Source organism: Triturus cristatus, chromosome 3_2 (genome assembly GCF_964204655.1).
Source record: "Triturus cristatus chromosome 3_2, aTriCri1.1, whole genome shotgun sequence".
Lineage (NCBI taxonomy): Eukaryota > Metazoa > Chordata > Amphibia > Caudata > Salamandridae > Triturus > Triturus cristatus.
Window position 1 is genome coordinate 125,351,545 of NC_140584.1, and position 17,270 is coordinate 125,368,814.

A 17,270-nucleotide genomic window follows, 5' to 3' on the forward strand; every position below is an offset into this window, starting at 1 on the left:
ACAAACATGTATGTTTGTAGTTCTGGTTAGTGTGTTTTTAGTTTATTTTTAGTAAATAATGTGTGTGTGAATATGAAGTATTGATTGTGTATATAAAATGTTTAATTTGTATTACCTTGTTTAAAAATGTTTTAGATTGTAGTAGAAATAATACATCTCACCTCTTTAGCATCCAGCACCTTCTTTAAATAGCCTTAGGTTTGAGTGAGAATACTTTGGGGGTGATTACCATAAGGCCTTTTACAGCTCCGACCGTTGGTCTGAGCCTTCAGGGCTGCATCATAATCTCCCCGTGGTTTACTTTCCAACTGCCTAATTGTGATCTGGGCTGTTGAAAAGTAAATCAGCCAGACATTCTGGCTGTCTTCTGAGGGCTCTAGGAGCCCCATCCGCCAGTCGGAAGCCGGGCAGTAATCTCAAGTGCGGGCCTTTCTGACCTTGAGATTAAGATGCATGGTTTCCGGCATAGTTTCCATGCTGGCCTGTCCGACATGGAAACCATGTTGGAAAGTGTGCTTGGCAGCCCCTAGCAGAGCCTCCTTGTGCTTGTGGCCTCCAGTTTGGGGCCGAGGGGCCTTGCTGTGCCTGCCAAGGGGCACAGGAATGAACTGCACCTCCCTTTTCTCAATAGGAGCTTGTGCTCCGACCAGTTTATGGCTGTCCCATAAGCTCCCATTGAGAAAAGGGAGCATACGACAGAACAGTGTTCGGTCGCATTGTAATGACCAGGTTGGCAACGTCGACTGGAGGTTGATTGGTCCCAGGACCGAGGGGGTGACAGGTGGGGTATAGAGTCATAATATCGATGTTTAAATATCGATATGCCATAATATCGATGTTTAACTATCGATGTGACACAATATCGACCTGCAAGAATATCGTCGACCAGAATATCAACATGCAGGTAAGAAATATTATTTTTGTTACTATTGAAGTTAGTAATATCGTTAGTCAAAATTTTGTTATTAATAATATCGAAATGTATTATTCGATGTTCTGTATTTAAGTATATGTGTTTAAAGTATAGTTTATTTTTCTAATGTATTTTTGAAATTTTTAGAAGTAATTAATTTTATGTTAAGTAATTTTTATGTATTTTAGTTCCGTAGCGGGTTGTAGATTTATTGGGTAATAGGGTGGGAAGTAATTTAATAATAATATATTTTTAGAAATTATTAATTTTTTAGGAAATTAAATATTGTGTTTTAGTTCCGTAGCGGGTTGTGGGTTTATGGGGTAATAGGGTGGGAAGTAATTTAATTAAAATTAATTAATCAATTGTGTTAATTAATTAATAATTTATATTGTTAATTGTGTTAATTAATTTGTTATTAATTGGGTGCTAATTATTAATAATTAATTGGTAAATATGTTAATTGTGTCAATTTTTAGGAGCGGGTTGTGGGTTTAAACGGGAGTAGGGTGGGAACTAATTTAATTATGATTAATTAATTAATTTTATTAATTAATATGTATGTATTTAATATTTTATTTTGTTAATTGTGTTAAATATTCTGTTATTAATTAGTTATTAATTGGATGTTAATTATTAATAATTAATTGGTAAATATCTTAATTGTGTTATTTTTTTAAGAGCAGGTTTTGGGTGTATAGGGGAGTAGGGTGGGATTTAATTTCATTATAATTCATAATTAATCATTTGTATTAATTAATATTTGTGCATTTAATATTTGTACTGGTAATTGTTTGTTATTTATTAATTATTAATTGGTTATTAATTATTAAGAATTAATTGGTAAATATGTCAATTGTGTTAATTTTGTATGAGCGTGTTGTGTATTTAGAGGGGAGTAGTGTAGCAAGTGATTACATATTGTTATAATTTTTAATTGTTTCAGATAATATTTATTTATTGTTATTTCATAGTCTTAATAGTATGAATTAATTTATTACTTATTGTTTTTAATTTTATTTTTTATTGTTATTATTGATTAATGAATTTGTAAGCAATTATGTTAATTGTGTCATGTTTTACAATAGTGGTGGTGTTATTTATAGGGGTATTTGGTGAGAGGTAAATCATTTTTTGTTATTTAAGTATTTGTTAATTAATGTTTATTATTTTGCTGGAGTGGGAATAGTAAATTATTCCCCTCCGCTATCCAACACTTTCCCTGTTTTTGCAATTGTTGGAGTGGGAATAGTAATTTTATTCCCTCCACTATCCAACACTTTCCCTACTGTTGGACTCTGTGAAGTGGGAATAGTAAATTATTCCCCTCCGATAACCAACACTTTCCCTTCTGTTGCACTTGCTGGAGTGGGAATAGTAAATTATTCCCCTCTGCTATCCAACACTTTTCCTACTGTTGCAATTGTTGGAGTGGGAATAGTAATTTTATCCCCTTGGCTATCCAATACTTTCCCTACTGTTGCACTTGTTGGAGTGGGAATAGTAATTTTATCCCCTACGCTATCCAACACCTTCCTTACTGTTGCACTCTGTGGAGTGGGAATAATAAATTATTCCCCTACGATATCCATCACTTTCACTACTGTTGCAGTTGCTGTAGTGGGATTAGTAAATTATTCCCCTCCGCTATCCAACACTTTTCCTACTGTTGCAATTGTTGGAGTGGGAATAGAAATGTTATCCCCTCCCCTATCCAATACTGTCCCTACTGTTGCACTCCCTGGAGTTGGAATAGTAAATGTTTCCCCTCTGCTTTCCAACACTTTCACTACTGTTGCACTTGCTGGAGTGGGTATAGTAAATTATTCCCCTCCGCTATCCAACACTTTCCCTACTGTTGCAGTTGCTGGAGTAGGAACAGTAAATTATTCCCATCTGGTATCCAACACTTTTCCTACTGTTGCACTTGCTGGAGTGGGAATAGTAAATTATTCCCCTCCGCTATCCAACACTTTCCTTACTGTTGCAGTTGCTTGAGTGGAAATAGTAAATTATTCCCCTTTGCTATCAAACACTTTCCCTACTGTTGCACTCCCTGGAGTGGGAATAGTAAATTATTCCCATCTGCTATCCAACACTTTCCCTACTGTTGCACTTGCTGGAGTGGGAATAGTAAATTATTCCCCTCTGCTATCCAACACTTTCCATACTGTTGCACTCGCTGGAGTGGGGATAGTAATTGTATCTCCTCCGCTATCCAACACTTTCCCTACTGTTGCATTCCATGGAGTGGGAATAGTAAATATTTCTCCCTCCGCTATCTAACAGTTTTGAAACTTTTGCACTTGCTGGAGTGGGAACAGTAAATTATTCCTCTACGCTATCCAACACTTTCCCTACTGTTGCACTCCTTGGAGTGGGAATAGTAATTGTATGCCCTACGCTATCCAATATTTTCCATACTGTTTTAGTTAATGTAGTGTAAAATGTTGTTTTAAAGATAAATATGTATTTTAATATTTTCAAGTCAAGAAAGCTTTATTCGATTGTAAGCGAGCAATCATAAAAGCACAATGGCAATATTTCATACATGTTAAAATTCATATAATATACATTTAAACAGCTTAATAAAACGTTATTATACTTTACATGCTTTCCCGAGATTCATAAAAAAGAAGCATTTATAATAGAGACAGTTGTTTTCTTAAACACAGAACTTTTTTCAAGAAAATGACCGTCCTAAAAACAAAATGTACATTCTCTAGTTGTTATAGTGCCAGAAGAGCAGGTCGACATTGGCGAAGCCCAAACCGTTTTAACACCGGGACTATACTCGCTCTTCTGGCATTAGAGTAATATTTACAAAAAAGGATAACGTGGATCGAAGTCTGCTTGGAGCTATTATCACAGGGGCACAACTGTAAAGTTTGGGACCAGTCATTCGCTTCATGCAGGGTAACTAATCTGTAAAATATTTCCAGGCGGAAGCGGGTTAAAAGGAACCTGTCAAAATCACTCAGGACCAAGGTGAGGTAGGTTTGAATGTTAAAAATGGTTAAAATAAGTTGATTATGCACAACTGTAGATTTTATAATTTCATTTGACAGCCTAGCGGAATCAAGTAGAGACAAGCCCTTTGATTTTAGTTCCTTCCTAGTTATTTCCTTGATCGTGCTGGGGTTGGCAAAATACTCTGGGTGGTCGAGATCTTGGAAAAATCTTTGAACATAGCTTATCCAAGGAATCTTCAGGACCCTATCCAATTTTAAAATGTCCAGAATGATATCTCTATTTAGTTTTGTCTCATCCTTTGTCCAGAGTCTGTGCCATAACAGCACCGGCTCGAGTTTTATTAGATCTGAAACAAAGGAGAGCCCCAACTCCGCGTGACATATGCTCGCGGAGGTATTATTAGGGACAGATAAGATATATTTTAGAAAAGAGTTTTCAACTCTTTGAATGGGAATCAAGTCAACAGGACCCCAGACCCCGGTCCCATAGATTGCCGCTGAGACACACTTAGCTTTATATATTTTAATGAGCGCCTCCGGTGGTCTTTTTCCAAGTTTAGATGCAGATGTGGTGCGCAATAGTGCCAATTTTTTGGCCGCCACTGCATGTGACCAGGAGTCATTTTGGGCAAAAAGAATGCCCAAATATGAAAATTTCTTAGTGTCCCCTACCTTTTGTCCAGACACAAACATGTTTTTAGGCTTTTTGATGTTAGAGCCACAGCGCATGGTGAAGGTCTTAGAAGAATTAATTCTTAGACCTATCTCATACATAAATTTGGAAAAGCTGTCCAAAACCCTCTGCAGCCCTATACTGGTGCGGGACATCAGTACAGCATCATCTGCATATAAAAGGGCTGGGATAGGCCGTCCTGCCACTTGGGGAAATTCACGATTATCTTTTAAAAGAGCCTCTCCCAAACCATGTATGTACAAGTTAAAAAGAAAAGGACACAACCTTGCCTGACTCCGCTTTTGCTTGGGAAGGGAGCTGAGCGTTCACCCTGCAGGCCACAGTGCAAACGTTTAAGAAAATAAATAATCTGTGAATCAACCCCCGTCATATCGAAGATTGACCAAAGTTTATCATGAATCACGCAATCAAATGCGGCTGTGAGCTCAACGAAAGCTAAGTATAGGTTCCCCGCCTTGGCCCTGGTATATTTACCGACTAAAAGGGACAGGCTCAAGCCCTGCTCAACGGTACCTAAACCGGCTCGAAAGCTGTATTGTAGGTCCGACAGGACGGAGTTTTCCTCTGCCCATTCTTGGAGGCGTTCCAGTTTTATTCTGCCTTCTACTTTTGTTATAGCGTCTAATAATGAAATGGGCCTTTAAAATGTCAGGTCCCGTCTGTCCCCCTTTTTAAAAATGGGGAAAATAGTTGATTCTATCCATGTGGGTGGGAAGTCTGCTTACCAACTGGCATTTAAAACTTGTGTCAAGATAGGTCCCATAGGGTAGCATTGGATTTAAATAAGTCAATTGGTGTCCCGTTGGGACCGGGAGCCGTACCACCCTTACTTACAGACAGGGCCCGCTCTACTTCATCCAAAGTAAACATTAGAGCTTTTGCTTGGAGGAGGGAATTCAAGTTACAAACATCCTGGTTGGGACGATCCAACAGAATAGAGTTGCCCGTGCCCTGATAAACCTTGGTGAAATGATTAATCCATTGTTCCTCAGTTATTGCTATTTCAAGTGAAGGACTGTCCTCTCTAGTCAGGAAAGGGGCCCTAACCACTTTCTAGAAGGCCGTGCTGTCATTAAACATTGACGCAGTAATTAATGCGTCCCACAACTCCTTCCTTGCCCTAAGTGCTAGTTTATAGGCATCTCTGGCCACCTTTACTTCAGTGCTATTCCTTGGGATTTTATGTAATATATTTTTCCTATGGTAAAGAGCTTGTGTGCACCTGGGGTCAAACAAACCTTTATTGCTTCCCTTGAAATTACAACATTTGGTTAAGGATTCTCCAACGACTTTCATGATGGCCTGAAATGAGGCTAAGACTACTTCTGGGGTGGCTGTGTCACACAGGCACAACTCTACCGCTGGTTTAGTTTTGCCCAAAACTGTTTTAACCAGAGCGTCTTGATCCACCATTGTCCATCGCAGGGAATCCCCATTGATGCTCTTTATAGCTAAATTACCTAGCAGGTGATTATTCTTTTCCGATCTAGAAATAGTATTGGACGAAAGCGAAAATGCTAAGCAGAGAGGGAAATGATCGCTAAGGGGGTTATCAGACACATAGAAAGAGTGGAGAATATGTGCATGACTATTGGAGATTAAAACATAATCAATGGTGGAGCAAAGACCCCTTCCATTGAATGTGTGGGGCATTTGGGCCGGGATTGGGCACATTTCATTAGCAAATCCCAGGTCAAGGGTGAAAATGAGCTCATTGAATTGTTCCCCCAAAACTGAATGTTGAAAATGGGATAGGCATGACCCTTCATCATTTAGTGCTTCACATAGTTTGTCCTCAGCATTCGCACATAAGGTACAATTAAAATCACCGGCCAGAGTCAACTTTGAGTCTTTACTATTACCTACATTTTTTAACGTTTTTAACAGGTTATGAATCACAGCTTTTACATTATCAGAGGAAATATTATTATATAGATTAATGACTACAAGTGAGTGCTTAGAGTCTAGGTCCAATTTCACTAATTGGAAAAACTAATCGTCTGCATACAATGTTATCTTTTTATAATTGATAGTGCATGAGATATACATACAAAGACCACCCTTGGCCCTACCACTCAAACTACTAACTGCTGGTGTATGATAGGTCCTATAGCCATTCAGATGGACAGGGTCGTTGCTCCAAGTCTCCTAGAAACACAGGATCTCAAACTGGTTAATCAACACTCCCCAGATAGGATTATTTAACTTAGAAGATATGCCAGCAATATTCCAAGAGAGAACTTTACAAAGGTCAGATTTACTTCTCACTGAGGGTATAGCTGCATCTGTCCTAGTTGCAACCTCACTGATGTTGTTAGGGGATGGAGAAGTAACTAGGGGGTCAGAAGGATCATAAAATAATCTAATATTCCCAACTGGCTCTTGTTGAGCCGCTAAACTATCACAAGGCGTGGGACTACTAGAGGGCTGACCAATTAAGTCCTCACTATGAGGGCTAAAAAATTGCCTCACACTAAACCGTTCCATTGCAGAGGTTACAGGGGCTTGAATTCCTGTATACAGTCAATCTATATCCTCCAGTGAGCGCAGAGCATCCAAGCGATTAAACACTGGGATTGGGAAGCTGGGCTCCCTGAATCTCCTCGCGTGGCCTCCCAAAGGAATAGTGCTTCGGAGTTCAAAGGGATTTGGTGGTTTGTAAAAAGAGCCCAATGGTAGGATATGTATGTCGCTAGAGTTAGGAGTCCCTGGGTTGCTTCTCTCCAGGATAGTGCGCACCAAGAGAGGTAAACTAAAAGTTAACACAACGCAATCTCCTTTGAAGGTCTTCTTAGAGGGACCAACCCAACCTATTCTATGGGCCATTTTAAATTCAGAAAAGAGAGGATTGCATAAACCAGTTTTTTGAACCAGTTAGTGGAGTGACTTGTTCTTTAACGCTGCCCAGTGTTCGAAGGTGTTGTGGGGTAAGAGGGGAACATTTGCCAGAACCACTGTGTAAGGGGTGGCAGCTGGAGGTAAGTTTAAAGTGGATGGAGGTTGGGTAGGGGACTCAAAATGGTCCCTGGAGACAATACCTCTGTTACAGTCTTTCAACTGACTTGATGACCTAAGAGTCATGTTTCTGCTCACTGCATCAGAAAAACTGCTGAGATTTTCTGCAGGGGTTTCTTTATAGGAGGGAGGCTGTCGAGTGCGAACAGAAGTAATTGCTACACATGAGGCTTTACGTTTAGCAATGTTCTCACCCTTAGGCTGCTCGTTGGTGGTTCTACAATGATTACTAACCCCTGTGTCAGCCTCTCTATTATTCGGGACGCAGGAGCTCGATGATGGTGCAGGTAAGTGCATATGACTGATGTGTTCTTCCACCTTAGCTAGCCTCACTTCAACTGCAGATATTTTTAGCTGAATTGGTTCCAGAAGTGTTATCATCATAGTTTCAAGACTACCCCAGAAGTTCCCGACTTGCAAACTATCTGGGGATATATCTAACACATTAGAATTAAGGACAATCGTTTGGACCTCACTCTGCACACTAGGGCTGACTAGGGTTTGCACAACCTTTCCATTAAGTCTCTGCCCGGGTTTGCTCTGCTTCCGAGTGGTCCTGGCTTTCCTTTTTCTAGGCAAAGGCACGGCAGTGGGGGCTATCTTGGGCTTAGTTTTTTGCCCTTTAGTGGTAACTGTTGGCCTGACCGGACTAGGTTCAGATTCAGTGGATGACAAGGGCACAATATCTACTGAATGATCTTCTATGGCATGCTGAATGGAACCTGGTCGGGGAAAAGATGCATCAGTATTAGTCAACATACAAGGATCGGTAAGCACAGGCGTCATCGAAAGTCTGGTGGAGGGTAGAATCGACTCCAGTGACAAACTCCTTTCAGTAAGTTTGATTTTGTTTATTAGCACTGATTCTGCCCTCTGTAGGAAAGCATCCAAAGTCCCTGCAGCCCCCTGGCCATTGAATACCCTTCACTTGCTCATTTTTACCCGAAATATAGACAGGTATTCTTCTGAAGTCTGAAATCCCAAAACAAATCACAAGGTAAGTGGTACAGATCTCACGTACAGGAGCTTAGATGGATGGCCCAGCCCAACCTCCTCCGGCCACTGACGGGCGCAGTTGGGCCCGCCCTTGGCCCGGGCTTGGCCCGGGCAACGCCCGCGTGCATCCCGCACTGCGGAAGTGCCGTTTGCAATTTACTGCGCCTCCTGGCGCCTCGATGACGCCCTCAGCAGGCGTCCTGGCAATGCCTGCAGGGGCTTGAAGTCCTTGCAGTGCCATTCCCCTCACGGCGGGACCCGGGTGGCAGAGCAATTAATCACCTAGCCGTTTCCCTCTCAGCCGGTGACAGGAAAGAAGCGGTACAAAAGGGGGTGGTGATGGACGGAGCATCAGAACCAATCAAACACTCACACCCAGTCAAGAGATCTGGGTTTGATCCATCACCGTTCTTTAGCCCACTCTGCCACCCCAGTTCAGACATGGCCATATGCAAATCAGTCTGACCCCGTGCCTCATGGGAACAGTCCAGCCCGAACTGCCAAGCCATGCCTTCCCTAGACCAGAAACAAGCTTCCTAGGACCAGTTTCTGGCATTTCAGCCGTCTTCAGTGAGGCTTGCTTAAATCCAGTGGCAAAGTGAGCAAGGGACTCAACGTCTGAGCATACCCTGCCAACTTATGGCGAACAAAGCGGTACAAAAGGGGGTGTTGATGAACGGAGCATCAGAACCAATCAAACACTCACACCCAGTCAAGAGATCTGGGTTTGATCCATCACCGTTCTTTAGCCCACTCTGCCACCCCAGTTCAGACATGGCCATATGCAAATCAGTCTGACCCCGTGCCTCATGGAAACAGTCCAGCCCGAACTGCCAAGCCATGCCTTCCCTGGACCGGAAACAAGCCTCCCAGGACCAGTTTCTGGCATTTTAGCCGTCTTCAGCCAGGCTTGCTTAAATCCAGTGGCAAAGTGAGCAAGGGACTCAATGGCTGAGCATACCCTGCCAACTTATGGCGAACAACGCGGTACAAAAGGGGGTGGTGATGGACAGAGCATCAGAACCAATCAAACACTCACACCCAGTCAAGAGATCTGGGTTTGATCCATCACCGTTCTTTAGCCCACTCTGCCACCCCAGTTCAGACATGGCCATATGCAAATCAGTCTGATCCCGTGCCTCATGGGAACAGTCCAGCCCGAACTGCCAAGCCATGCCATCCCTGGACCGGAAACAAGCTTCCTAGGACCAGTTTCTGGCATTTCAGCCGTCTTCAGCCAGGCTTGCTTAAATCCAGTGGCAAAGTGAGCAAGGGACTCAACGTCTGAGCATATCCTGCCAACTTATGGCGAACAAAGCGGTACAAAAGGGGGTGGTGATGGACGGAGCATCAGAACCAATCAAACACTCACACCCAGTCAAGAGATCTGGGTTTGATCCATCACCGTTCTTTAGCCCACTCTGCTACCCCAGTTAAGACATGGCCATATGCAAATCAGTCTGACCCCGTGCCTCATGGGAACAGTCCAGCCCGAACTGCCAAGCCATGCCTTCCCTGGACCGGAAACAAGCTTCCTAGGACCAGTTTCTGGCATTTCAGCCGTCTTCAGCCAGGCTTGTTTAAATCCAGTGGCAAAGTGAGCAAGGGACTCAACGTCTGAGCATACCCTGCCAGCTTATGGTGAACAAAGCGGTACAAAACGGGGTGGTGATGGACGGAGCATCAGAACCAATCAAACACTCACACCCAGTCAAGAGATCTGGGTTTGATCCATCACCGTTCCTTAGCCCACTCTGCCACCCCAGTTCAGACATGGCCATATGCAAATCAGTCTGACCCCGTGCCTCATGGGAACAGTCCAGCCCGAACTGCCAAGCCATGCCTTCCCTAGACCGGAAACAAGCTTCCTAGGACCAGTTTCTGGCATTTCAGCCGTCTTCAGCCAGGCTTGCTTAAATCCAGTGGCAAAGTGAGCAAGGGACTCAACGTCTGAGCATACCCTGCCAACTTATGGCGAACAAAGCGGTACAAAAGGGGGTGGTGATGAACGGAGCATCAGAACCAATCAAACACTCACACCCAGTCAAGAGATCTGGGTTTGATCCATCACCGTTCTTTAGCCCACTCTGCCACCCCAGATCAGACATGGCCATATGCAAATCAGTCTGACTCCGTGCCTCATGGAAACAGTCCAGCCCGAACTGCCAAGCCATGCCTTCCCTGGACCGGAAACAAGCCTCCCAGGACCAGTTTCTGGCATTTCAGCCGTCTTCAGCCAGGCTTGCTTAAAACCAGTGGCAAAGTGAGCAAGGGACTCAATGTCTCAGCATACCCTGCCAACTTATGGCGAACAAAGCGGTACAAAAGGGGGTGGTGATGGACAGAGCATTAGAACCAATCAAACACTCACACCCAGTCAAGAGATCTGGGTTTGATCCATCACCGTTCTTTAGCCTACTCTGCCACCCCAGTTCAGACATGGCCATATGCAAATCAGTCTGACCCCGTGCCTCATGGGAACAGTCCAGCCCGAACTGCCAAGCCATGCCATCCCTGGACCGGAAACAAGCTTCCTAGGACCAGTTTCTGGCATTTCAGCCGTCTTCAGCTAGGCTTGCTTAAATCCAGTTGCAAAGTGAGCAAGGGACTCAACGTCTGAGCATATCCTGCCAACTTATGGCGAACAAAGCGGTACAAAAGGGGGTGGTGATGGACGGAGCATCAGAACCAATCAAACACTCACACCCAGTCAAGAGATCTGGGTTTGATCCATCACCGTTCTTTAGCCCACTCTGCCACCCCAGTTCAGACATGGCCATATGCAAATCAGTCTGACCCCGTGCCTCATGGGAACAGTCCAGCCCGAACTGCCAAGCCATGCCTTCCCTGGACCGGAAACAAGCTTCCTAGGACCAGTTTCTGGCATTTCAGCCGTCTTCAGCCAGGCTTGCTTAAATCCAGTGGCAAAGTGAGCAAGGGACTCAACGTCTGAGCATAGCCTGCCACCTTATGGCGAACAAAGTGGTACAAAAGGGGGTAGTGATGGACGGAGCATCAGAACCAATCAAACATTCACACCCAGTCAAGAGATCTGAGTTTGAGCCATCACCGTTCTTTAGCCCACTCTGCCACCCCAGTTCAGACATGGCCATATGCAAATCAGTCTGACCACGTGCCTCATGGGAACAGTCCAGCCCGAACTGCCAAGCCATGCCTTCCCTGTACCGGAAACAAGCTTCCTAGGACCAGTTTCTGGCATTTCAGCCGTCTTCAGCCAGGCTTGCTTAAATCCAGTGGCAAAGTGAGCAAGGGACTCAACGTCTGAGCATACCCTGCCAACTTATGGCGAACAAAGCGGTACAAAAGGGGGTAGTGATGGACGGAGCATCAGAACCAATCAAACACTCACACCCAGTCAAGAGATCTGGGTTTGATCCATCACCGTTCTTTAGCCCACTCTGCCACCCCAGTTCAGACATGGCCATACGCAAATCAGTCTGACCCCGTGCCTCATGGGAACAGTCCAGCCCGAACTGCCAAGCCATGCCTTCCCTGGACGGGAAACAGGCTTCCTAGGACCAGTTTCTGGCATTTCAGCCGTCTTCAGCCAGGCTTGCTTAAATCCAGTGGCAAAGTGAGCAAGGGACTCAACGTCTGAGCATACCCTGCCAACTTATGGCGAACAAAGCGGTACAAATGGGGGTGGTGATGGACGGAGCATCAGAACCAATCAAACACTCACACCCAGTCAAGAGATCTGGGTTTGATCCATCACCGTTCTTTGGCCCACTCTGCCACCCCAGTTCAGACATGGCCCTATGCAAATCAGTCTTACCCCGTGCCTCATGGGGACAGTCCAGCCCGAACTGCCAAGCCATGCCTTCCCTAGACCGGAAACAAGCTTCCTAGGACCAGTTTCTGGCATTTCAGCCGTCTTCAGCAAGGCTTGCTTAAATCCAGTGGCAAAGTGAGCAAGGGACTCAACGTCTGAGCATACCCTGCCAACTTATGGCGAACAAAGCGGTACAAAAGGGGGTGACAGGAAAGAAGGCAGCAAGTGAAGAGGGTGAAGGGGGCCGTTCCCCTCATGGCGAAGCCAGAAGCTGGTGAGCGCGTCCCACGCTGCGGGAGGGCCGCTCGCAGTTTACAGCGCCTCCTGGCGCCTAGATGACACCCTCAGCAGGTGTCCAGCAATGCCTGCTGGGGTTTGAAGTCCTTGCGGGGCCGTTCCCCTCACGGCAGGACCCAGGTGGCAGAGCAATTATTCCCCTAGCCGTTTGCCTCACAGCCGGTGATAGGAAAGAAAGCAGCAAGTGAAGGGGGTGAAAGGAGCCGTTCCCCTCAGGGTGAAGCCAGAAGCTGGTGAGCGGATTTAATGTTTTATTTTATTATATATATAATCTATTTTTATATTTATCTTACAGTTTTATCTATATATATATATATATATATGTATTTATAATTTTTATTATGTTTGCAATGTTTTATAATTTAATAAAATAATGATGTATTAATATTATCAAGTAAATATGTATAAATGTTTTATATATGTATGCTTAATTTATTTTTATATTACATCTCTTATTTATAATTTTTAACATTTTTAAATAATTCTATGTTTTTATTAATTATATTTATTATTGAATTTATTTTATATTACTTTTAAGACATTTAAAAAAACAATATTTTGAATAACAATATTTTAAACAACGATATTTTGGTTTTGATATTTTTGTACTTACCTTTGTAGAGATAGGATGTCGATATTGTGTCCATCAATATTCTTGACACGATATTCTGGTAGGTCGACATTGTTGTCGTCGATATTATGTCAGTGATCCATCAGGTGGACTTCAGTAATCAGGCCCTAAATGTCACCACTTTACTGACCAACACCTTCTCCCGATTTGGTTAGAGTGGAGGGGAATTAGTAAATTAGAGTGTCCAAGACCTTCCCCAAATTGGTATGGGTTGGAGTGGGAATAGTAAATAACACCATTTTAGTGTCCACTACTTTCTCCAAATTGGTTTAGATTGGAATGGGAATAGTATATGACACTTCTTTAGTGTCCATCACTTTCTCAAAATTGGTTTGGATTGGAGTGGGAATAGAATATATCACTGTTTTAATATCCAACAAATTGGTTTACATTGGCGTGGGAATACCATTTTTCGCCACGTTAGAGTGTCACACCTTCTTCAAATTGTTATAGATTGGAGTGGGAAATGTAGATTAGTGACCAACACCTTCCCCAAATCGGTATAGGCTGGATTGTGAATATTAAATGGCACCCTTTTAGTTTCCAACACTTTCTCCACTTTGGTTTAGATTGGAGTGGGGATTGTATATGTCACCCTTCAGTGTCCAACACTGTCTCCAAATTGGTTTAGATTGGAGTGGGAATAGCATTTTTAAACACAATAGTGCCACACACCTTCTCTAAATTGATATAGATTGGAGTGGGACTAGTAAATGACATCCTTTTAGTGTTTAACACTTTCTAAAAATAGTTTTATTTCATTTTATAATTTTAGTCTGAAATCGTTTGCTTTCATTTTATTTGTATGTAGCAGAAATAGTTTGTATTATGTAATTAGTGTTGTGGTGTTTATAAATGCAATAAACCAATGTCGTATGTTTGTAAGCAATAATATCATGAATTATTTTTTTATAGACTACAGACATGTAACACATAGGGCCTGATTAGCACCCTGTCACAGACAGGACTGCCTGACAAGCAGTTGGCGGTACAGAAGTAGGCATTAGGATGGGACCGCCACCATGGCAGTTGCAATGCCTATATTTTGCATCGCTGTGGGTGCTGCTGGCTGCAGCAGCCACTGCAATCCAAAAAAGTGACACCGTACATATTCCTGCACTATGCGGCAGGCAACATGCTGTGCCTGCCACATGGTGCAGGAATCTGTAAGGGGGCACCATTGTTCCCCTTTTGCCCACAGCTTAGGGTAAGGGTAGAAGGGGAGCCCACTATGGGCCCCCAAATTCCTTTTCTGCCTGTCTGTTTCTGGCTGGTTAAACGCCATGAACAGGCTGGCGAAAGGGACATCGTAATCCCAACGCCACCACTGTAGGGAATGCGAGGCCCTTCACTGCACCGGCGGTCTCAAGGAGCCCATTGGATGCGCCGACCGCCATCCTTCTGCCCGCCTTTTTTTTTACTGATACCTTCAATTTTGTAATATATTTGTGTTATTTTTAGTAATTTCTTTTGTTACCAGGTCATGGTATGGCGATGCTGTTCGCCAAAACAAGTAAATCCTTTTTCAGATGAATTTTTAAGAGTTTTGCGGGTAGAGTGGGTTTAGGATTAGATCTAGTATTTAGGTATAGTTTTCATTTTGGGATTTTTGTGCGTTTAGATGCATAAATAGTAGGGTTTTTCACTAGTTTGCAGTTTTAGGTTTACTTATATTTTGATGATTAAGGCGATGTCTATGTATTTTTGGAAATGTAATGTGTTTTGTGGATGGGTTTTCTTATTTATATTGCAGGTGTTTCTCCACATATGTGTCCCTTGGGCATTGGGAGTTTCCCTTTTTAGTGGTTAGCTACTTCTGACACAGGGACATAGGTTAGTGCTATAATTTTTTTTTTATCTCAATAGCAAATTGGCTGATTGTAGAATATTCTACACTAAGGGCCTAATTACGAGTTCGGCGTTTCTCTGCAGCCCTGCCACCATGGCACTTGTAAGAGGTTCTCCAAGCCAGTTGTGCCCCCAGCCACAGAATTATGCGGTTAATCCATTTTGGGCGGGTGGTGTTGTGGCGGTCTCACGGCTGCCACTGTGTTATGCTAATCGGGGAGCCTTAACAGCAGACCACCGCCATGATAGCGCCTGCCACAAATTCTTGCATGGTATGGCATGCACCATGTTGTGCTTGCCACACCATGCAGGAACAGGGGTGCAATTCCAGGGAAACACAAAACGTGACCCCTGAAGGCCAAGAAGTGGCAGGGCCATATTTGCATCTTCACCACGATTTTCATGGCTGGATTACCGCCATTAAATAGGTTTTCAAAAAGCCACCTTGAATATGCTCAGCGGTGGTACAGCGGCACCTTCAGCGTATTCCTGCCCCTTACTGCTGCGCCACCAAATAAGGAGCTTGGATCCAGGCAGATGTGGCAGTCCGGTGGTGGTCCAACTGCCACCCTCGAAATACTGTGACCGGACCCGCAGTGGTGGTGGTGGTCAGATTGCCACTGCAAATACGGCTGTCCCAGGACCACCAAACTTGTAAAAAGGCCCTTAGTGCAGATTGCTGTTGGTGTCTCAATATCCTTTGATTGAAATGAAATTAACAGCCTTGTATATGTGTGGGGGTAAAATCTTTTACTGGTTTGAGCCATGGCTTGCTCAAAGTCTATGAAGGTTTTTGAGGGTAGTAGTAATTTGTTTTATGTTTAATGTGGTTTAAGAGGTCGTAGTGCTGCTTTGTTTATTTAGTAGTAGGGCATAAATGAAAGGGATTCGATATTCACCATGTATGGTGAATGGTTTGGAAGATGGATTGGGACACATTTTGAAGGTCCTATCCATCATCCAGGTTTGAAAATGGCTTACGGCCTTATTATGAGTCTGGTGATCCAAGGACCACCAGTCTCATGTTGGCGGTCTCTTGACCTGACTATTACAACTAGGGCAGTCGGGCTGCCCTGGAACCACCACAACTGCCAGGGAACCACCATTCCCTGGCAGTTGTGAGCAAGTCATGAGGCCGCAATATGCTTGGTGGGGCTGCTGTGGCTGCACCAAGCATATTATGAGTTTCATCACTACCACACTTTTCATGGCGGTGCAACCGCCATGAAAAATGTGGCGGTGGGGAAATTATGTATGGTGATTCTGAATCTGCTATCACAGCTATCCTTACACCACTAGTAGACAAATTGTACATGAAATTCGTTTTTTCTCAGGCTCTTAACAGGATTGTTTAGTATCACACTAAGAACTCAGAGCACTATTCTCACTCTTGCACCGATTCTCCTCACCCAATGATGACTCATCTTCATTCACACTCTGCACTTAAAATGTCATGTTTTTCTTAACTTTTTTTTTTAGAAATTACCCATAATGCAGAACAAACAGCAACACTATTTCAATACAGGGCAAGTTTTGCAATGACACCGACTATCACATCGGTAACAGGTCTGTGAGTCTTCACACTTTTTTCGCTTTACTTTTTCATCACTCTTAGCATTTACCTTCCAAACCATCTCACTTTCAACAGTTCTAGATCCAGATTTAACAGCGTCCTCCCATCTTCCCGATAACTTTCATTCATGTACAATCATCAGGATGTCCCTCATCTCTGAATCCCCACTCTTCCCATACTCTCCCCTGAATTCTAGTATCAGTAATGTGTATCACTAATTGATGTCTGATGAACTCTTCCTTAATGCTCCAAATCTACACTTATTTCTTCCATACATTAACATATTTGAAAAATACTTTAATTTCTTCCCTGTTTTCTCTGAAACAACTTGTACCTGGTTATCTCTATGCATACTTTTAGAGCAAAATAAGCATTTAAGTCCTTTAAAGAAGAAACAAACACATTAACATCCCCACACATCCTTCCTTAGGTGGCTGGTTATTTATGCTCAAAGCCTCAGGACCAACAGAATGAAACAGAATATGTTTTTTTCACTCTTGAAAAAACGTATCTCCTCATCAATTGTTGCAACATAATT